Raw genomic sequence first — 24,583 nt, 5'->3', positions numbered from 1 at the left:
GGCTAATGGTGGGTTTTGTGCACCGGCGAAAGTTGCACGACACTAAGAAGATAATGATGGTGGAAGGTGAAAGTGCATCTAAACCATGGACTCAACATTAGTCCATAAGAACTTCACCCAAAACTTGAAAACTTCACAACATGAAACTTAAACAGAAACTCGTGATATCATTAGTACAAGAAAGCAAACCACCACTTCCTTAGGTACTGTAGCAAACTTAAATTCTACTTGTGATGATGTTGGGTTACTGTACTTTCAATCTTCCATGGCTAATACCCCCCGATACTATCCATAGTTTCATCAAAATAAGCAACCAACACAACAAAAACAGAATCTGTTAACAGCAGACCAGTCTGTAGCAATCTGTATATTTCATATACCTATGGTACTTACAAAATTCTGAAAAATTACAACAGTCTGAAGAATTTGCGTAGCAATCAGAAGCAAAAATAATCAACTCAAAATCCCTTACAGAAAAAAAATGAAAATTCTTTTCGTGAGCAGAAAGTTTCTATCTTTTCCATCATGACCAAACGATCATCCCTCAGACTAATCATAACGGTTTTGCTTGGCACAAACGCAAAAAGAAACACAAAAAACACAATCATAACAGAATTATGAAAGTGTGGAAAACACAAAACAGAAATAAAAAGGATAGATTCGTTGGCTTGCCTCCCAACAAGCGCTTTTGTTTAACGCCCTTAGCTAGGCGAAAGGTTTCAATGATGCTCACATAAAAGGTAAGGATTGAAACACAACGAGAGCATCATGGAGCATATGACTAGCACTTTTAATTCTAACCTACTTCCTATGCATAGGGATTTTGTGAACAAACAACTTGTTGGAGCAAGAATCAACTAGCATAGGAAGGCAAAACAAGCATAGCTTCAAAAATTTCAACACATGGAGAGGAAGCTTGGTACTATTGCAATAAGTAGAAGCATATGATCCTCTCTCATAGTAATTTTTAGTGGCATCATGAATGAATTCAACAATGTAATTATCACATATGATATTCTCTTCATGATCCACATGCATGCAATGTTGACGCTCTTCAAAAATAGTGGGATTATCATCAAATAAAGTCATGACTTCTCCAATCCCACTTTCAAAATAGTTGCAAATATCATACTCATCATGAGGCTTAAACAAATTTTCAAGATCATAAGAAAGATCATCACCCCAATCATGATTATTGCAACAAGTAGGCGACATAGCAAGACTAGCATCCCAAAGCTTAGGGTTTTGCATAATTTTAGCATGATTGTCACTAATAAAATTTATAGTGAAACCATTGCAATCATGGTTTTCATCCAACGAGCCCTCGTGAATCACTTCATGAATTTCTTCCTCGCAATTTTCAGATTCACGCATCTTAAGCAAAACTCCATAGAAATAGTCAATTGCCCACAACTCACTAGCAATTCATTCCACATAAGTGGGTCTCTTAAAGAGATTAACAAACGAAGATGCAAGCATATTGAAGGCACATGGCACACAAGCGAATAGAAAGCAAGCGAGAAAAAGGGCGAACGAAAAAGGCAAACGAAAAAAAGGCGAACGAAAACGGCAAATGTGAAGTGGAGGAGAGGAAAACGAGAGGCAACTGGCAACAAAAGTAAATGCAAGAGAAGAGTTTGTGAGACCTACTTGGATAGATCTTGATTTCTCCTCCCCGGCAACGGCGCCAGAAATACTTCTGATGTCAGCTATGCTAATGCACAAAAGTCCTTCCAATGGCGCCAGAAACAGGTGTGTCGATGGCACCAGGAATCCTTCAGCTGCGGCTACGCCTTAAGGGACTTCCTAGGCAAGTATGCAAACGATTTCCCCCGTGGCCTTGGAGCCTTATCCATTCCAAAATAAGATCTGAAAAGTGTCAAAAACACGGAAAAAACAGGAACTGGCACTGAATTAATAAGTTAGTCCCAAAAAAGATATAAAAGATACATAAAACAACCAAAGAAGACAAGATAACAACATGAAACCATCAAAAATTATAGATACGTTTGCGACGTATCAGTGCCCCACGAAAACTTTCCTTTAATTCGGCCCACGTGATGTTGTTCTCGTCGGGATGTACGCGGAGGATATTTTCCCACTATGAGGCTTCGGCTATAGTCAGATAGCGAGGTGCGTAGAGTACTTCCTCATGGTCGGAACATTACACAATAATAAGCTTCCTCTCGATGTCACGTAATCAATCGTCTTCTTCCATAGGCTTGTCGGTGTGCGAAAAAGTTGGCGGACGTATCTTGTGTAATTCAGCCAATGTGGAGTGTTGCGGGTGTGGCCCATGCTGATTTCCCATATTCATGTCTTGGTTCATCATCTCGTGATGTTGCTGCTAGCTCTGCTTATACATATGACAAACCTCCAAAAATGATGGGTCGCTCTCGTGTTGGCTTGCCTGTCCTTGAGTGAAATCATTCCCTGTCTCGGCAGATTGATTTTCTCCCTGCATTCTTGTCATGGAGCGTGTCTAGGGACGACTCATTTTCTCAAAGCTGGGTTAATGTCGCAAAAACCAAATGAGAAACCCAAGTTCAAGCAAAAATAAAGTTAAAAATTTTGTCCAAGAAAGACACTGCGAAAGTCTTTTTCATAAATTAACCATCGTGTTTGGAGAAGGACTGCGGTACATCTTACATCGCGCATAATTATACATATCACTCAGGTCATTCTCTCGTATGCCTGCCATGTTATTTAAGCTAGTGCACTTCTCCTGGTCCTACATGACGCAACACGACTACTTCCCTTCAGTCTAGGAGCACACCATCATACATATCATACATATCATACAAGCGCACAGCGATCTGCTGCATCATCTCTTGGCGGAGTCGGAAGGGACCTGGATTGGCTGACCGAGGGAAAGTCCCAGATGAGGAGCTGGGGAGTCCACTTCCTCTAGCATGGACTCTAGGCAGTCTGGACGAGACGGCGAAGCACGAACTGGGCCAGCGGGCATAGCAGCTCTAATGGGGACAAGAGCAATCACTTGATTGAACTCTTCAATCGAAGGTAGTTCGGCGAAACTGAGCTGGCGGAGTGCACGAGGCACACGAAGATGGGCATGACCGAGGTGGTGCGGGGTGAAGGAGCTCAGTCCTGCTGTGAGGATGAGTAAGGGCCTCCATGCGAGAAGCCACCAAGTCATCCACTAAGCCATCAAAGGCTGACTCCAAGGCTATGAGGTACTGCACGAGCATCCCAATAGCATCGTCTTCCTCTCCTCTGGAGCAAGCAAAATCATAGTGACTGGTGTATGGCACGTGGCATGGCACGTAGTGATAAAGATGAGTCTTCATCACTGGGAGGGTGTCCCGCAGACGGGCAATTGCTTCCCTGGCTGCCATCTGAATAGTCTGCCTCTCCGTAGGCATGGCTCTCCCAACAAAACAAAGATTGTGGGCCTCCGGTCGCCCACCAATAAAATGCATTGCTTCTGATGCATAGTCAGGGAGTCGCTAATCTTATGGCGGTAGAATGTGTACTCGGTGCGAGTCGTAGGTCCAATCGTGATCTTGGCAATGAACGGAAAGAAGTCGCGAAAATCTCGTCGGCTCATGGCGAACACCTAAGATAGGCAACCGCTCCCAGCCATCTACACAGTAGACAAAATTTTCATATAGTCATAACATAAATATATGTTGACTAATAGAAAATATCAACAACATGCAGAATAATAAAACAGCTAATCTAGTTAGTGATTGTGCCTAGGGGTTTTCTACAGTCAGCCTGGCTCTCGTACAAAGGTTGTCACGACCAGTTTCCAAATGAAATAATTTATTGCAAATCAGCCATGGGCGTCACCAGTGTAGAAAAATATTTCCCACTGATAGACTTATCTTGATACAGAAAACCAGTTGTACTTAATATTAAACAGGTAGAGCAGAGGTTTCTCTATAATTTATTACAACATGTCCAAGTCTCACAAAGATGGATATGTTACAGTGGTAATGGGATAACTCTACTGCTCGTAATAAAAGGGGCACGTCACATCGGAGTAATGTGACATGACAAGTACTACTACGCACCAACCGTCGGAGTGAGGCTTGATGATTTATTTGCGGTGGCGGAAGCGGTGAAATAAAACAGCGGCAGACTCCAGGATCGCAAGACTGATTGCGACCCTTTTCAAGAACCGGGTTCCATTGAGCTCTTGGCTTCTTAACTACACCAACACAAATACATTGTTCAAACTAATGCTCAACATGACAATTACATATCATATAAACTTGAAAGATGAACAACAACAAACAATAAAGCATATGCAGCAACAACAACATTAAAGATGCAAGATGAACAATATTGATGCAACAAGTGGAGATGAAGCACTAAAATACCTCTTGGAGGAGTCTTCTTAATTTTGGGTGATGGCTACTTCGCACCGTGTGAAGCTTTTTTCCACTCGCTTTCATAAGATTGTACTTTGGGAAACCCTTTGGATACATATAGGCATTCAACAAGGATTACATTATTAGATGATGAAGATGACATAAATTAATTAATGCATATGTATATATGATTAAAAACACACCACAATGTTGGCAATTCAGGATGATATGCCTCCCACATTTGCATTCCGATTTCACCCCTCAAAGTGTTCCCTAAGCCGTTGTTCCCATAGTTATTCTCATCACCATTTGGGAGATCAAAAAAATCATTTGGCGCTATGTTATTGGGCTGGTTGTCAAGCCAAGTCTAGTCACCATTATGCATCTTGATGATATTGTGAAGAACTACAGCAGTTGCGAGAAGTTTCACATGGTTCTTGATTGTATGTAGTGTTGAAGAATTGAGAAGCGCTTCTTAACAATTCCTAGGGACCTTTCCACATGGTTGCGTAGAATAGCATGCCAATGGTTGAACAATTCCATGTGGTTCTATGGCAGAGCGTGTCCATGACAAAATTCCCTCAAATGATATCAGACACCCTGATGAGGTGCCAGAAATGATTGAGTGTTTCCATAAACCCCATCAACTAGATAAAAGTTGCCCTTGGGTCCGCTAAATCCTGTCATCATAGTAGACTGAAGAACTCTGGCATCTCTTGTTGAACCCTTCCACTCACATGATATGAAAGTGAATCGTAGGTCGAAGTCACATGCAATCAGGATGTTATGATTGAGGGTGCCCTTCCTATTCTGAAATGGAGTGGCAATCCCAGGTGTTGCAGTTATAGGTACATGTGAACCATCAATGGCTCCCAAACAGTTCTGAGAGTAAATGGATTGAAGGTCAACAAAGAACTTCAAGTTAGATAAGTCAAGAAATTCTAAAAGTGTTACTGATGGAAACCTCGAAGTAAGGATAGAATCTTGGGTGAGTTGAGATTTTTGGATGCGGCTCATCAATGTTGAGAGGCTTCAAAAATCGACTAGCTAAGAAAGGAATAATGTTGAAGAACTCATTGATGTACTCATGGAATGTTTGGTGATACGTCCATTTTGCTTCATGCTTTCATGTTGTTATTTATCGCTTTATGGGCTGTTATTACACTTCACGGTACAATACTTATGCCTTTTCTCTCTTATTTTGCAAGGTTTACATGAAGAGGGAGAATGCCGGCAGCTGGAATTCTGGCCTGAAAAAGGAGCAAGTTTGGGATACCTATTCTGTGCAACTCCAAAAGCCCTGAAAATCAACGAGGATTTATTTTGGATTTTATAAAAAATACTGGGTCGAAGAAGTACCACAGGGGAGCAAGCAGGAGGCCACAAGCCTACTAGGCGCGGCCTACCCCCCTGGCCGCGCATAGGGGGCTTGTGGGCTCCCTGTTGGCCCTCTGGCTCCCCTCTTTTGCTATAAGGAGGGTTTAGTTCCAGAAAAATCAGGAGGAGGCTCTCGGGAGGAATCGCTGCAGCCACGAGGCGGAACTTCAGCAGAACCAATCTAGAGCTCCGGTAGGGTCGTCCTGTCGGGGAAACTTCCCTCTTGGAGGGGGAAATCGTCGCCATCGTCATCACCAACACTCCTCTCATCAGAGGGGACTCATCACCATCAACATCTTCATCAAGACCATCTCATCTCCAAACCCTAATTCATCTCTCGTAACCAATCTCCGTCTCACGACTCCGATTGGTACCTGTAAGGTTGCTAGTAATGTTAATTACTCTTTGTAGTTGATGCTAGTTGGATTACTTGGTGGAAGATTATATGTTCAGATCTTTGATGCTACTCATTACCTCTCTGGTCATGAATATGATTATGCTTTGTGAGTAGTCACTTTTGTTCCTAAGGACATGGGATGAGTCATGCTAGTCATGTGAATTTGGTATTCGTTCGATATTTTGATGTGTTGTATGTTTTCTCTCCTCTAGTGGTGTTATGTGAACATCGACTACATAACACTTCACCATTATTTGGGCCTAGAGGAAGGCATTGGGAAGTAGTAAGTAGATGATGGGTTGCTAGAGTGACAGAAGCTTAAACCCTAGTTTATGTGTTGCTTCGTAAGGGGCTGATTTGGATCCACTAGTTTAATGCTATGGTTAGACTTTGTCTCAATTCTTCTTTCATAGTTGCGGATGCTTGCAGAGGGGTTAATCATAAGTGGGATGCTTTTCCAAGTAAGGGCAGTAACCAAGCACCGGTCCACCCACATATCAAACTATCAAAGTAGCGAACACGAATCATACGAACATGATGAAAACTAGCTTGATAGAATTTTCCATGTGTCCTCAGCAGCGCTTTACCTCCTATAAGAGTTTGTCCAGGCTTGTCCCTTGCTACAAAAGGGATTGGGCCACTTTGCTGCACCCTTGTTACTGTTGCTACTTGCTCCCTTATGTGAATCATCTTATCACACAACTACTTGTTACCGATAATTTCAGTGCTTGCAGAGATTACCTTGCTGAAAACCACTTGTGAGATCCTTCCGCTCCTTGTTGGGTTCGACACTCTTACTTATCATAAGGACTACGATAGATCCCCTATACTTGTGGGTCATCAAGACTCTTTTCTGGCACCGTTGCCGGGGAGTGAAGCGCCTTTGGTAAGTGGAATTTGGTAAGGAAATATTTATATAGTGTGCTGAAATTTATTGTGACTTGTTACTATGGAAACTAATCCTTTGAGGAGCTTGTTCGGGGTATCTTCACCTCGAACGGAAGCACAAAGAGTTGCTCCTCAACTTGCTGCACCTACTGAAAATATTTGCTATGAATTTCCTTCGGGTATGCTTGAGAAACTGCTGGCTAATCCTTTTACAGGAGATGGAATATCACATCCCGACTTGCATCTAATATATGTAGATGAAGTTTGTGGTTTATTTAAGCTTGCAGGTTTGCCCGAGGATGAGGTCAAGAAGAAGGTCTTTCCCTTATCTTTGAGGGATAAGGCGTTGACATGGTATAGGCTATGTGATGATACTGGATCAGGGAACTACAACCGGTTGAAATTGGAATTTCATCAAAAGTTTTATCCTATGCATCTAGTACATCGTGATCGGAAATTATATTTATAATTTTTGGCCTCGTGACAGAGAAATCATCGCTCAAGCTTGCGGGAGGCTTAAATCAATGTTATATTCCTGCCCCAACCATGAGCTCTCAAGAGAAATTATCATTCACAACTTCTATGCTCGGCTTTCTCATAATGATCGCACCATGCTTGACACTTCTTGTACCGGTTCTTTTATGAAGAGAGATATTGACTTCAAATGAAATTTATTGGAAAGAATTAAACGCAACTCTGAAGATTGGGAGTTTGATGAAGGTAAGGAGTCAGGTATGAATATCAAGTTTGATTGCGTTAAATCCTTTGTTGAAACAAATACTTTTTGTGATTTTAGCGCTAAGTATGGACTTGACTCTGAGATAGTAGCTTCATTGTGTGAATCATTTGCTGTTCATATTGATCTCCCTAAAGAGAAGTGGTTTAAATATCATCCTCCCTTAGAAGTCAATGTAGTTAAACCCAATCTAGTTGAAGAGAAAGTCACTGCCTATAATGATCCTATTGTTCCCAGTGCTTACATTAAGAAACCACCTTTCCCTGTTAGGATAAAGGATCATTCTAAAGCTTCAAATGTGATACGTATGGGCTACATTAGAACACCTACACCCCCTGAGCAAATTAGAGTTGAACCTAGCATTGCTATTATCAAAGATCTCCTGTCCGACAATGTTGATGGCCATGATATTCATTTCTGTGAAGATGCTGTTAGAATTGCTAAAACACATGCTAGAGACAAACATAGGCATGTTGTTGGACAGGAGATCATTGTTATCATGGTTTATGTAATCTGGGTGCTAGTGTTAGTGCAATACCTCAATCCTTATATGATGAAATTAAAGATGAGATTGCACCTGTCGAGATAGAACCCATTGATATCACTATTCAGCTTGCCAACAGAGATACTATCTGCCCTGTGGGAATTGTTAGAGATGTTGAAGTCTTGTGTGGTAAAACGAAGTTCCTGCTGATTTTCTCATTCTTGCTACCACAAAAGATAGCTTTTGTCCCATCATATTTGGCAGACCTTTTCTCAATACTGCCAATGCTCATATTGAATGTGAGAAGCAAACTGTCACTGTTGGCTTTGAAGGTGTGTCACATGAGTTCAATTTCTCCAAGTTTGGTAGACAACCTCATGAAAAATAGTTGTCTAGTAAGGATGAAACTATTGCCCTAGCTTCTATTGTTGTGCCTCCTACTGATCCTTTAGAGCAATACTTGCTTGAGCATGAAAATGATATGCATATATATGAAAGGGATGAGATAGATAGAGTTGTCTTTGAACAATATCCTATCCTTAAGAATTATTTGCATGTTGAACTGCTTGGAGATCCACCCCCACCAAAGGGTGATCCTATGTTCGAGCTTAAAGAGTTGCTAGATATTCTCAAGTATGCTTATCTTGATGAAAAAGAGATATATCATGTTATTATTAGTGCTAGCCTCTCAGAGCATGACGAAAAGAAGTTATTAAAAACTCTGAGGAAGCACCGTGCGGCTATTGGATATACTCTTGATGATCTTAAGGGCATTAGTTCCACTCTATGCGAGCACAAGATTAAAACTGATCCTGATTCCAAACCAGTTGCCGATCATCAACGGAGATTAACTCCTAAGATGAAAGAGGTAGTAAGAAAACAAATACTAAAGCTCGTGGAAGCAGGTATTATCTATCCTGTTGCTCATAGTGACTGGGTGAGTCTGGTGCATTGCGTCCCTAAGAAAGGAGGTATTACCGTTGTCCCTAATGATAAAGATGAATTGATCCCACAGAGGATTATTATAGGCTATAGGATGATGATCGACTTTAGGAAATTGAATAAAGCCACTAGGAAAGATCATTACCCTTTGCCTTTAATTTTCCAAATTCTAGAAAGATTGTCTAAACATACACACTTCTTCTTTCTAGACGGTTATTCTGGTTTCTCCCAAATACCAGTTGCATAATCTGATCAGGAGAAAACCACTTTCACCTGCCCTTTCGGTACCTTTGCTTACAGACGTATGCCTTTTGGCTTATGTAATGCACCTGCCACCTTTCAAAGATATATGATGGCATAATCTCTGAGTTTTGTGAAAAGATTGTTGAGGTTTTCATGGATGACTTCTCTGTTTACGGGTCTTCTTCTAATGATTGCCTCAGCAACCTTGATCGAGTCTTGCAGAGATGTAAAGACACCAACCTTGTCTTGAATTGGGAGAAGAGCCATTTTACGGTTAATGAAGGCATAGTATTAGGTCATAAAAATTTTGAAAGAGGTATTGAAGTCGATAAGGCTAAGGTTGATGCGATCGAGAAAATGCCATGCCCCACAGATATCAAAGGTATAAGAAGTTTCCTTGGTCATGCTGGTTTCTATAGAAGGTTCATTAAGGACTTCTCTAAGATGTCTAGGCCTCTTACCAATCTCTTGCAAAAGGATATTCCTTTTGTTTTTGATGATGACTGTGAGGAAGCCTTCGAAATACTTAAGAAGGCTTTGATAACTGCACCTATTGTTCAACCACCTGATTGGAACTTATATTTTGAGATCATGTGTGATGCTAGTGATTATGGTGTTGGTGATGTTCTAGGACAAAGAGTTGATAAGAATCTGAATGTTATTCACTATGCTAGTAAAACTCTAGAAAGTGCCCAAAGAAACTATGCTACTACTAAAAAGGAATTTTTAGCAGTCGTGTTTGCATGTGAAAAGTTTAGATCTTACATAGTTGATTCCAAAGTCACTATTCACACTGATCACGCTGCTATTAAGTACCTCATGGAAAAGAAAGACGCTAAACCTAGACTTATCAGATGGGTTCTCTTGCTACAAGAATTTGATTTGCATGTTGTCCACAGGAAAGGTGCTGAGAACCCAGTAGCAGATAACTTGTCCAGGTTGGAGAATGTTCCTGATGACTAATACGTCTCCATCGTATCTACTTTTCCAAACTCTTTTGCCCTTGTTTTGGATTCCAATTTTGCATGATTTGAATGGAACTAACCCGGACTAACGTTGTTTTCAGCAGAATTGCCATGGTATTGTTTTTGCGCAGAAATAAAAGTTCTCGGAATGACCTGGAAATTTACTGGGATTTTTTGAGGAATATATAAAAATACTGGCGCAAGAATCAGTCGGAGGGGTGGAGCTGAGAGCTCACAAGCCCACCAGGCGCGGCCCCCCTGGCCACGCCTGGCATGCTTGTGGTGCCCACATTGCTCCACTGCCTCCAATCTCAGCTCTATTTAGTCCCTTTCGTCCAGAAAAAATTCAAGGAGAAGAGTTCATCGCGTTTTACTATACGGAGGCGCCGCCACCTCCTGTTCTTCCTCTGGAGGGCAGATCTGGAGTCCGTTCTGGGCTCCGGAGAGGGGAGATCGTCTCCATCGTCATCACCAACCTTCCTTCATCGGTAATTCCATGATGCTCTTCACCGTTCGTGAGTAATCTCATCGTAGACTTGTTGGACGATGATGGGTTGGATGAGATCTATCATGTAATCGAGTTAGTTTTGACGGGGATTGATCCCTAGTACCCACTATGTTCTGAGATTGATGTTGCTACTACTTTGCCATGCTTAATGCTTGTCACTAGGGCCCGAGTGTCGTGATTTCAGATCTGAACCTATTATGTTGTCGCCAATATATGTGTGTTCTTGATCCTATCTTGCAAGTTGTAGTCACCTACTATGTGTTATGACCCGGCAACCCCGGAGTAACAATAGCCGGAACCACTCCCGGAGATGACCATAGTATGAGGAGTTCATGTATTCACTAAGTGTTAATGCTTTGTTCTGGTTCTCTATTAAAAGGAGAACCTTAATATCCCGTAGTTTCCATTAGGACCCCGCTGCCACGGGAGGGATGGATAATAGATGTCATGCAAGTTCTTTTCCATAAGCACGTATGACTACATACGGAATACATGCCTACATTACATTGACGAACTGGAGCTAGTTACATATATCTCCGTGTTATAACTATTGCATGATGAATACCATCCGGCATAATAATCCATCACCGATCCAATGCCTACGAGTCTTTTACTACTGGTCCTCGCTACGTTACTTTTTCGCTACTGCTGTTACTGCTGCTACTGTTACTCTGCTGCTACTACTGTTACTTTTGCTGTTGTTACTCTATTGAAATTGCTCTCACTTTGTTGCTACTGGTTGCCGTTGCTACGGTTGCTATCTCACTACCTTGCTACTAATACTATGCTGCAGATACTAAATCTTTCAGGTGTGGTTGAATTGACAACTCAACTGCTAATACTTGACAATATTCTTTGGCTTCCCCTTGTGTCGAATCAATAAATTTGGGTTGAATACTCTACCCTCGAAAACTGTTGCGATCCCCTATACTTGTGGGTTATCAAGACTATTTTCTCGCGCCGTTGCCGGGGAAGCATAACTATATTCTCTGAGTCACTTGGAATTTACGTCTGCTGATCACTATGAGGAATCCGAAAGATCCAAGAACTAAAGTCTTGCCCTCAACTACGAGGTTGGGTAAGGAACTGCCATCTAGCTGTGCACTTGATTCACCTTCAGTTATGAGTAAGTTTGCGACACCACCTCCTGCTAGAAATCTTGATATGTCGCATGTGCTTGATGATACTACTTCTGATGTCCATGATGCTTGTGATGATGCTATGCTTGAAACTGCTTTGCCACTAGGTGCATTCCTTGATGCACAAATTGCTAGAGTTGCTGCTAGATGTGATGATACTTCTAAAACTGCTGATACTATTGAAGTAGAACCTGCTATTTTGCGTGTTAGAACTAGCTCTCCTAGATATGAATTGTCTGTTATGACTAAGGGTTATGTTATGGAGGGAGAGATAGCTGAGGATTTTCTTGCTTGTAAGGATAGCTATGATGTTGAGAAATTACTTCTCAAGTGGAAATAAAAATCTTTGAACGCTAGGATGAAATACGACCCGAAGTTTGCTACTTCGCCTATCTTTGTGACCGATAAGGATTATGAATTCTCTGTCGACCCTGAGTTAATCACTCTGGTCGAATCTGATCCTTTTCACGGTTATGAGTCTGAAACGGTTGTAGCCCATCTTACCAAACTGCACGATATAGCCACCCTATTCACTAGTGAGGAAAAGATCTGCCACTACTATATCCTCAAGTTGTTTCCTTTCTCGCTAAAGGATGATGCTAAGACTTGGTTCACTTCTCTTGCTACTGGTTGTGTGCGTAGCCCCCAGGATACGATCTACTACTTCTCTGAAAAATATTTCCCTCCCCATAAGGAGCAACCTGCCTTGCAGGAAATATACAACTTTGCGCAAGTTGAAGAAGAGAGTCTCCCACAAGCTTGGGGGAGGCTCGTCTAGCTACTGAATGCTTTGCCTGATCACCCTCTTGAGAAGAATGAAATACTTGATATCTTCTATAATGGACTTACCGATACTTCTAAGGACCACCTAGATAGTTGTGTCGGTTGTGTTTTTAGGGAACGAACTATAGACCAAGTTGAGATCCTATTGAATAATATCTTGTGCAATGAGAATGCTTGGACTATTCACGAACCACCTCCTAAGCCAACTCCGAAGAAAAGAGGTATTCTATTCCTCAGTCCTGAAGATATGCAAGAAGCTAAGAAATCTATGAAAGAGAAATGCATTAAATCTGAAGATGTCAAAAATCTACCACCTATCGAAGAGATCCATGGTCTTGATAACCCGATACAGGTAGTAGAGGTAAATTCTCTTCGTAGATTCAATGAGAGTGATATTCCTTTTGATAAACCTACTAGCTTATGCCTGGATGAATTTGATAACTTTGTTGCCAAACAACAGTTTCAATGATTACGTTAGCAGACAATTGGAACAGAATGCTCGTATGATTAGTCATTTAAGTGATTGTGTGGACAAAAACGTCAATGACCTTAAGCTCTTGAGTAAACATGCCTCTATGGTTACTACTCAAGTAGAACAAGTACTTAAGGCTCGGAATGACTTGCTCAAAGAGTTGAATGACAATTCTGTCAGACTCGTCACTAGAGGCGGTAGAATGACCCAGGAACCTTTGTATCCTGAGGGTCATCCTAAGAGAATTGAACAAGATTCTCAAGGAGTTAGCAATGATGCACCTAGTCATCCTAGGAAGAAGAAGAAAGATGATAGGAACTTTCACGCTAGCAACCCTGTTGCTGTTACACCTGAGAGTCCAAACGATGTTTCTGTCTCTGATGCTGAAACACAATCTGGTGATGAACATGAGCCTAATGATAATATCGATAGTGATGTTCACGTTGATGCTCAATCTAGCAATGATAAGGATGTGGAGATTGAACCTATTGATCTTGATAACCCACAGCCTAAGAATAGAATATACGATAAGAACGACTTCGCCGCTAGGAAGCATGGTAAAGAAAGGGAACCATGGGTTTAGAAACCCATGCCCTTTCCTCCCAAACCATCCAAGGAAAAGGATGATGAGGATTTCGAGCGATTTGTTGAAATGATTAGACCTGTGTTTCTGCAAATGCATTTGACAGATATGCTCAAAATGTCTCCGTATGCTAAGTACATGAAGGATATTGTGACTAATAAAAGGAGGATACCTGAGGTTGAGATTTCCACCATGCTTGCTAACTATACCTTCAAGGGTGGAACTCCTAAGAAACTAGGTGATCCCGGAGTGCCCACTATACCTTGCTCCATTAAAGGCAACTACGTTAGAACTGCTTTATGTGACCTTGGAGCCGGTGTTAGTGTTATGCCTCTCTCTCTTTATCGTAGGCTTGAACTGGATAAGTTGACACCCACTAAAATCTCTCTGCAAATGGCCGACAAATCAACTGCTTTCCCTATCAGCATTTGCGAGGATGTGCCTGTTGTGGTTGCTAATGTCACCATCTTAACAGACTTTGTTATTCTGGATAATCCCAAGGATGATGCCATGGCGGTCATCCTTGGTAGACCCTTTCTAAACACTGCAGGGGTTGTTATTGATTGCAACAAAGGCAATGTCACTTTCCATATCAACTGTAATGAGCATACGGTGCACTTTCCAAAGAAACAATATCGAGTACATTGCATCAATGCTATCGAAAAAACTTCATCGATCCTTATTGGGAGCTTTGAATGCCCTATACGTAGTGTTAAGATGAAGTACGATTTGCTTGTTGGGGAGATGCACATCCCCATTGAGGTAACCTAGTGACTATTCGAAAATTCTCCGTCTTCTTTTGCGATTCGAAAAAGTTTGTCAAGGAGACTTGATCAACCTCATTGACGGATTTCTTTCGATGACCATGAGATGGATGAATCGAGGAGTCACAAACCTCTGTTCCAAGCTTTCACCTTCGGTTGCTTAGAAGAAAAATGATAGATTTAGCTTTAGTGTCTCCTGTTTTCTGCTTTTAGCGTCCCGTAGAAAAGTACCCCGAAAATAAAAGTTCTCCGGACATCCTGAAAATCAAGTTTGATTTTTTCTGGATTTTTTGAAAAATACTGAGACGGAGAGCTAGTCAGGGGGCTGCACCAGTGGGCCACAAGCCCTGGAGGCGCGGGCACCCCCCCTTGGTGCGCCTACCAGGCTTGTGGGGCCAACGTGTACCCCCTCACTTATTCTAGCTCCCATCTGCTTCTCCTACCTCCAGAAAAAATCGTTTCGCAGCTCAAACCCGTGTTCTTGCTCTTCTTGCTGCGATTCTCGATCTCCTTGTGCAAAGCACCATTCACCAAACTGTTTTGGGGAAATTGCTCCTTGGTAAGTGACTCCTCCATTGGTCCAATTAGTTTTTGCTCTAGTGTCATATACGTTGCGTATTTTTGCTGCCTTGGTAACCCTGTTCTTGAGCTTTGCATGCTAATTTTAGCTGGTCCCAAGTAGTTTTGATGCGTGATATGGCCTCTAGGCACTTGTGGGAGTAGTTGCTACGAGTTTAGTTGAGCCTTGTTCATTTTTCCTTTGAGTCACTTAAAATTTCAGAAAAGGAAGATGTTCAGGAGAAATTATCATGGTGGTTCCTCAAGCAAGAGACGTCCCCATCTCGCGATTCGGGAGCCCGATCCTTACCAATAGAGGAACGCACAGGTACAACCATGTGAATGGCCTTCTGATGAATTCATGATTGAGGCAGGTTTCAAAGACGACTTTGATACACTTGTTCACAACGTCGGACTCGAAGAATTCATCTCCGATAAATGTGAACAATATGTTACTCTCAGTGCATCTTTTGTTCGTAGATTCAAATTTTCAGCTGGCCGTGATACATCTGTATTATTTGATCTCTATGACAAATCGTATACCATCGATTTAGAGGATTTCAATAGAATTTGCAAGATACCTGTTTGGGGTAGTCTCAATGATCCTCCTAAATCTTCGGTTAGAGATTTTTTTTCTATGGTATAACTGTCGGAGAAACTAGAGATATTACGCAGGCTACCATGGGGAGCATTCATTTTCCTACCTTGCATTACTTTGCCCTCTTCATAGGTAGGTGCGTTAACGGCAAGATTGAGCATTGTCACCTGTGCGCACCTGACCTTAGTATTCATAAGAGTGCAGTAACGGGTGATAGAAGTTTCAACATAGGATCTATAATAGCAAGGAGGCTGAATAATAATGCTAATGAAGGGGATTTGTTTGGTGGGATCTATGCTACTCGCATAGCAAATTTTCTTGGAGTACCTATCCGTGAAGGAGATCCCCCGCTCCATACAGCTTTCCTTGATCGCGCCGCTTTGACACGCTATCAGTTCCTTGAGAGGGATGATGAATCCCTCATATACCGGTTAATATTTAACCAGCAGCGTGTTTTCCATATTACCCTTCCTGCTCCTGCCTTCTTTGACTTTCAGGTAAAACTGAGATATTACATAACTAGAGGAGAGGCAGAGGAGTATGAGAGGGAGGCAAAGGTTGCTCGTCTCCATGAGGCAGCTATTCAGGCACTGGCTGCAGCGCTCCCGTATAACCCCCATTATGAATTTGGGTATCGCCCGGACCATCCATGGGAGTAGACCAACTTAGGCCAAAAGCCTAAGCTTGGGGGAGTACGTGTTTCTCACCGACTTTATATTCATGCTTACACTTTCACTTTGTTAGTCGGTGTTCACACTTTGCCACTCTATCATCCATGCTAGTTTATTTTCTTTTTTTTATTTTTTCTCGTTTTCTTTTTGTATGTTTGTCTAGTTTGAGAAAACCCAAAAAAAATTATCGTTCTTCTTTTGCTTGTTGGGAGCTTTCCCGTGTAAATAGTTTTCTTTTTCTTTGGGTCAAGGTAGAAGACCATGGTTACAATGTTTAGTGGCTCTCGCATGCATATCTCTTTATCTGTCAAAGAGCCATATTATTTTGTCTTCTCCTTTGTGTTTGCTTGCAGATTCCAGCTTAGTCCAATGGACGAGCACTCTTATTATTGTTCACATCGTTTGGCCGTGCAAGTGAAAGACAATAATGACGATATATGATGAAGTGAGTGAGCCTGGAAAAGCTGGTATGAACTCGATCTATTTTGTTTTTGTAAATATGACTATCTCATCATTTCTAGTTCAGCTTTGTTGTGAGAGAAACATGTTTGCAATGAAAACTTAGAGATCATAGTTTCTGATGCCATGCTTAATTTGCTAGGAGCTTATAATGGTTTGCCTTGGATGCCAACATGAATCTTGAGATGACTATGATGTAGTATGATAGGATGGTATCCTCCTTTGAATGATTCAAGTGGCTTGACTTGGCGCATGTTCACGCATGTAGTTGAAACAAAATCAACATAGCCTCTATGATATTCATGTTCATGGTGATTTATGTCCTACTCATGCTTGCACTCAATGTTGGTTAATCTCAATGCATTTTGATGACTTTTGTCGCTCTCTAGTTGGTCGCTTCCGAGTCTTTTGCTAGCCTTCACTTGTACTAAGCGGGAATACTGCTTGTGCATCCACTTCCATAAACCCAAAGTTGTTCCATATGAGTCCACCATACCTACCTATATGCGGTATCTACCTATCGTTCCAAGTAAATTTGCATGTGCCACTCTCTAAACCTTCAAGAAATAATCTGTTTTGCATGCCCGAACCGCTCATGTGGTGACAGGGGCTATCAGTATCTTCCATGCTAGGCGTGTTATTCTCGATATGTGTTTATTCACTATCACTCACGAGAACGGGGGCCGGTAATTGGAATGCCCAGTTCCATGCTCAAATCGAAAAGATAATTGCAAACAAAACTCCCCCTGGATTGTTGTTGGTATGGACGGCACCCGAGTATTCGGCTAGTCGTAGAGTGTGATTGATCGGTGGTGAGGGAGTCAAAACTTTACTTTTCTGTTTGGGAACCGCCTATAGCATGTGTAGCGTGGAAGATGGCGAAAACTCTTGGTCATTGCGTTGACAATGAAAGCATGCCACCCAAAATTATTATCTCTGCTTTCAAAGCTTGAGCTCTGGCACCTCTGCAAATCAATGCTTCCCTCTGTGAAGGGCATGTATATTTATGTTCCTGTTGAGTCATCCTCTTCTTATAAAAGCACCAATTAGAGAGCACCTCTGTCATTTTTATGCTTTGCTTTTGACTGATGTTGAGTATGACTGTGACCGGATCTTCTTTGCCATGAATTACAATGTTTAGTCTGCCCTTGGTCTTTGAAGGTGCTCTACATTTATGTTTTGCGGTCTCAGAAAGAGCTAGCGAGATACCATCTGTTTGTATTGCTTCATGACTGTTTTGATTGAAGTGTTGACATTTGAGACTTATTATTATTGCTCGCTAGTTGATTATGCCATTGATATGAGTTTACCGTGAGACCTAGATGTCATTTGCTTATGTGGTTAGCTTGTGATCTTGCGAAAATTCTGGTTATGATTTAGACATAGTTGAAACAACAAGATCAAACAGAGTTCTTAAAAGTTCTTTTGTCTCTTTCAGTTTGTCAACTGAATTGCTTGAGGACAAGCAAGGTTTTAAGCTTGGGGAGTTGACACGTCTCCATCGTAACTTCTTTTCCAAACTCTTTTGCCCCTGTTTTGGACTCTAATTTGCATGATTTGAATGGAACTAACCCGGACTAACGCTGTTTTCAGCAAAATTGCCATGGTGTTGTTTTTGCGCAGAAATAAAAGTTCTCGGAATGACCTGGAAATTTACGGGGATTTTTTGTGGAATATATAAAAAATATTGGCGCAAGAATCAACTGGAGGGGTGGAGCTGAGAGCCCACAAGCCGACGAGGCGCGGGCCCCCCTGGCCACGCATGGCAGGCTTGTGGGGCCCACGTTGCTCCACCGCCTCCAATCTCAGCTCTATTTAGTCCCTTTCGTCCGGAAAAAAATTAAGGAGAAGAGTTCATCGCGTTTTACGATACGGAGGCGCCGCCACCTCCTGTTCTTAATCTGGAGGGCAGATCTGGAGTCCGTTCTGGGCTCCGGAGAGGGGAGATCATCGCCATCGTCATCACCAACCTTCCTTCATCGCCAATTCCATGATGCTCTTCACCGTTCGTGAGTAATCTCATCGTAGGCTTGCTGGACGGTGATGGGTTGGATGAGATCTATCATGTAATCGAGTTAGTTTTGACGGGGATTGATCCCTAGTATCCACTATGTTCTGAGATTGATGTTGCTACTACTTTGCCATGCTTAATGCTTGTCACTAGGGCCCGAGTGCCATGATTTCAGATCTGAACCTATTATGTTGTCGCCAATATATGTGTGTTCTTGATCCTATCTTGCAAGTTGTAGTCACCTACTATGTGTTATGACCCGGCAACCCCGGAGTGACAATAGCCAGAACCACTCCCGGAGATGACCATAGTATGAGGAGTTCATGTATTCACTAAGTGTTAATGAGTTGGTCTGGTTCTTTATTAAAAGGAGAACCTTAATATCCCGTAGTTTCCATTAGGACCCCGCTGCCACGGGAGGGATGGACAATAGATGTCATGCAAGTTCTTTTCCCTAAGCACGTATGACTACATACGGAATATATGCCTACATTACATTGATGAACTGGAGTTAGTTACATATCTCTCCGTGTTATTACTGTTGCATGATGAATACCATCCGGCATAATCATCCATCACCGATCCAATGCCTACGAGTCTTTTACTACTGGTCCTCGCTACGTTACTTTGTCGCTACTATTGTTACTGCTGCTACTGTTACTCTGCTGGTACTGTTGTTACTACTGCAGCTGTTACTCTGTTGCTACTGTTGTCACTTTGTTGCTACTGGTTATCGTTGCTACTGTTGCTATCACACTACCTAGCCACTGATACTTTGCTGCAGATACTAAATCTTTCAGGTGTGGTTGAATTGACAACTCAACTGCTAATACTTGAGAATATTCTTTGGCTTCCCCTTGTGTCGAATCAATAAATTTGGGTTGAATACTCTACCCTCGAAAATTGTTGCAATCCCCTATACTTGTGGGTTACCAATGACCCACAACCTATTGATGATAGCTTTCCTGATGAGCAATTGAATGTCATCAATACTTCACGTAGTGCATCGTGGTATGCTGATTATGCAAATTATATCGTTGCCAAATATATACCGCCTAGTTTCACATACCAGCAAAAGAAGAAATTCTTCTTTGATTTGAGACATTACTTGTGGGATGATCCTCACCTTTATAAGGAAGGAGTAGATGGTGTTATTAGACGTTGTGTATCTGAACATGAACAGGGACAGATCCTACACAAGTGTCACTCCAAGGCTTACGGAGGACACCATGCGGGAGGTAGAACTGCACACAAGGTATTGCAATCAGGATTCTATTGGCCCACTCTCTTCAAGGATGCCCGTAAGTTTGTCCTATCTTGTGACGAATGTCAAAGAATAGGTAATATCAGTAAACATCAGGAAATGCCTATGAATTATTCACTTGTCATTGAACCATTTGATGTTTGGGGTTTTGATTATATGGGAACTTTTCCAAAATCCAACGGGTATACTCATATCCTAGTTGCTGTTGATTACGTTACTAAGTGGGTTGAAGCTATCCCAACTAGTAGTGTTGATCACAACACTTCTATCAGGATGCTTAAAGAAGTTATTTTCCCTAGATTTTGAGTCCCTAGATATCAAATGACCGACGGTGGTTCACATTTCATTCATGGTGCTTTCCGTACAATGTTTTCTAAGTACGATGTCAATCATAGAATTGCATCTCCCTATCATCCTCAATCCAGTGGTCAAGTAGAGCTAAGTAATAGAGAGATTAAACTATTCTGCAAAAGACTGTCAATAGGTCTAGAAAGAATTGGTCTAAGAAGCTCGATGATGCACTGTGGGCTTATAGAACTGCTTATAAGAATCCCATGGGCATGTCTACGTACAAAATGGTTTACGGTAAAGCATGTCATTTACCTCTTGAGCTAGAGCATAAGGCTTATTGGGCAATCATAGAGCACAACTTTGATTTCAAACTTGCTGGTGAGAAGGGGTTATTTGATATTAGCTCACTTGATGAATGGAGAGCTCAGGCATATGAAAATGCCAAGTTGTTCAAAGAAAAGGTTAAGAGGTGGCATGATAAAAGGATATAGAAACGTGAGTTCAATGTAGGTGATTATGTCTTGCTATATAATTCTCGTTTAAGATTTTTTGCAGGCAAGCTTCTCTCTAAATGGGAAGGTCCTTACATTGTTGAGGAAGTATATCGTTCTGGTGCCATCAAGATCAAAAACACGGAAGGTAATTTTTTGAGAGTGGTAAATGGGCAAAGAATCAAGCATTATATCTCACATACTCCCATAAATGTTGAAAGCAATATTATCAATACCATAACTCCGGAGGAGTACATAAGGGATATTTATCAGCCTGATTCAGACTCAGAAAACGAGGAGGTATGTGATTCTGTAAATAAACCGACTCCAAAACTTTTCCAGTAGGAATTTTTCTCCGTTTTGGAATTTAAAAAAAATAGAAAATTTTAAAGTAGTCCGGAAAGCGCACGAGGAGGCGACAAGCCTGCCAGGCGCGGGCCACCCCCTGGTCGCGCCTGGGGGGCTTGTGACCACCTCGTGTGCCTCCCGGACTCCGTTTTCTTGTGAAGTACTCCTTCTGGTCAAAAAATCATTATATATTCTCCTGAAAGGCCTGACCCTCGTATCACACAATTTTCCTTTGTTTTCGTTTCGAGCCTGTTTCTGCTGCACATCTAGATCGCTATGGCGTCCCCAAAAGCTCCGAAAGACAAGATCTTCGAGAAGGTCATCAACCCCTACCTCGCGGGAGTGCTGCAACACCCTCAATATATCGATATGCGTGAGGGATTGCTGCACATCCGTGATGTTGAGGGGCCCAAGAAGACCGGAAGCGTGGATGTGAGGCTTGAAGCAATGGAGCAACAAGTCTTCAAGTGCCAAGGGATGGTGGAGCGTGGACTCAACGCCAACCACATGATGATCACGGAGTTCACCACCAAGCACAAGATCGATGCCAATGACATCGGGAAGCACCTCTCCAGGTTCTATGACAGAATTGATCACCTCCAAGCCCAGATCTATGACCTGCACAACCAAAACTGTGAGTATGAGTATAGATTTAAATCAATACGGTTGGCTGCAGATTTGAGGATTCCGGAGACTCGAGCATCTTTCCATGATGGAGCACCTATGCCTTGGAAGACGGAGGATCAAACCCATGTTGCAACAACTCCACCACCATCACCTCCAAAGGAAGACAACTAAGCATGGGTATGGGCAATCCCCTTGGCTTGTGCCAAGCTTGGGGGAGTTGCCCCGGTATCGTATCACCATCACATCTTTTGCCTTTACCTTTTATTAGTTCGATCCTTTTTGGTTTTATCTTCTTCTAGTAGAATATAAAGTTCTTAGTGTTTTAGGCTTGAGTTTTGCTTTGTGTCACCCCCGATGTATTCGAGCTCGTGAGCCATATAATAAAGAGTGTCTTAGTTATGGGCCTTGCCTCATGCCATGATCAAAAGAATGATAATAGAACAAAAGCATGAAAGATCATGTAATGATCTTATAGGAAGTGATGGATTCACATATAAAAAGAATGATGATTGAAACTTGTTGAGGGTGGACAAACATAGACCTTGGTCATTGTTGCAATTAATAGGAAGTGATAAAGAAGGAGAGGTTCACATATAAATATATCATCTTTGACACCATCTATGATTGTGAACACTCACTAAACTATTACATGCTTAGAAGTAGATGTTGGACAAGGAAGACAACATAATGAATTATGTTTGCTTGGTTCCGAACAATGTTATATGATTAGAGATCCCTTAGCATGTGACGCTTTCTTCCACCTCTTATCAGCCAAAACGTCCGCACTAAGTAGAGATACTACTTGTGCATCCATAAATCTTCAACCACAGTTTTGCCATGAGAGTCCACCATACCTACCTATGGATTGAATAAGATCCCTCAAGTAAGTTGTCATCGGTGCAGGCAATAAAAATTGCTCCCTAAATATGTATGATCTATTAGTGTGTGGAAAATAAGCTTTGTACGAACCTGTGATGAGGAAGACATAAAAGCGACAGACTGCATAATAAAGTTCTTTATCATAGGAGGCAATATAAAGTGATGTTCCTTCACACTAAGAGGACACACATCCAAACCTCAAAAGCGCATGACAACCTATGCTTCCCTCTGCGAAGGGCCTATCTTGTACCTTTACATTTTGCCCTTGAAAGAGTCATGGTGATCTACACCAATTCCTTATTTCGCTTTTTTCTTGGCTAACGTCATATGCTAGGGAAAGATCTATATTCATATGTCAACTTGGAAGTAAGTATTCATGAATTATTATTGTTGACATTACCCTTGAGGTAAATAGTTGGGAGGCGAAACTATAAGCCCCTATCTTTCTTGTAGAAGACGAAAGGATGATTGAGTATGCGAATTTGCTTTACAAGCTCTTATTTGACTCTTTCCGATGTTATGATAAATTGCAATTGCTTCAATGACTATAGGCTATTGGTTGTTAATTCTCATTAAGGTTCTTGGTCCATACTTTACTTTGTGAAGGAATTATCACTTTAGCATGAGATATTGTGTGATGATATTGTTGTTCTGATTATGATCATGATACGTGCATGTTCGTATCTTGTTTTGTCGACACCTCTCTCTCTAAACATGTGGGCACATTTATTGATCTCGGTTTTCGCTTGAGGACAAGCGAGGTCTAAGCTTGGGCATATTTATTGATCTCCATTTTGCTTCATGCTTTCATGTTGTTATTTATCGCTTTATGGGCTGTTATTACACTTCGGGTACAATACTTATGCATTTTCTCTCTTATTTTGCAAGGTTTACATGAAGAGGGAGAATGCCGGCAGCTGGAATTCTGGCCTGAAAATGGAGCAAGTTTGAGATACCTATTCTGCGCAACTCCAAAAGCCGTGAAAATCAACGAGGATTTATTTTGGATTTTATAAAAAATACTGGGCCGAAGAAGTACCAGAGGGGAGCCAGCAGGAGGCCACAAGCATGGGTTAGTCCCAAAGCAAAAGGAACACATGCAAGAATATCTATGGACATGGCATGAAATGCATGAGATGTGATGTCCAAAGATGCATTAATTACCTTGTCATTTGCTTACCTTTGAGGGAATGTGTGACTCCTTGAACTAATGCATATGGTTGGAGTTGATTGCATATAGTTCTTGCCAAAATGAATAAGAGTGAATTTCATTAGCGGAGTCACCCCTCAAGAACTTTCTAGTTCTTCCTCTTGGGGACCCACATCAACTTGATGGGGATCCTTGGAGTTGTGGTTGCAATAGATGAGGTAGTGCTAGTGGTGTCCTTGGGAATCTGCTTGACCTAGGGTTCGGGTTCTTCCTTAAATGAGTCAATCTCCTCTTGAAGCTTGCCCTTGCCCGTGTGATCTTGTGGTTGAACGTCATCTTGAGAGCTTGTTCCCTTGGGAAGAGTAGGATCATACTTTTCCTCTTGACATATGAACTTTGGGATGGGATATGGACCTTCTTCCCATTCATCTCCGTTGGCATTGAAGTAGCCAACACTTTGCTTCTTATGATGTCCTCCTTGCTTGCGCACAATTTCCTCAAATTGCTTACTTCCAGCTAGACTCTTGAAAACACCTCTCTCTATAATTCCTTTCAATAATTCATTTTCTTGCTTAACAGTAACTTGGCTAAGAGAATCATTAGTGGAATCAAGAGATC

Source organism: Hordeum vulgare, chromosome 7H (assembly GCF_904849725.1).
Source record: "Hordeum vulgare subsp. vulgare chromosome 7H, MorexV3_pseudomolecules_assembly, whole genome shotgun sequence".
NCBI classification, from domain to species: Eukaryota; Viridiplantae; Streptophyta; class Magnoliopsida; order Poales; family Poaceae; genus Hordeum; species Hordeum vulgare.
This window is presented reverse-complemented; position numbering follows the sequence as displayed.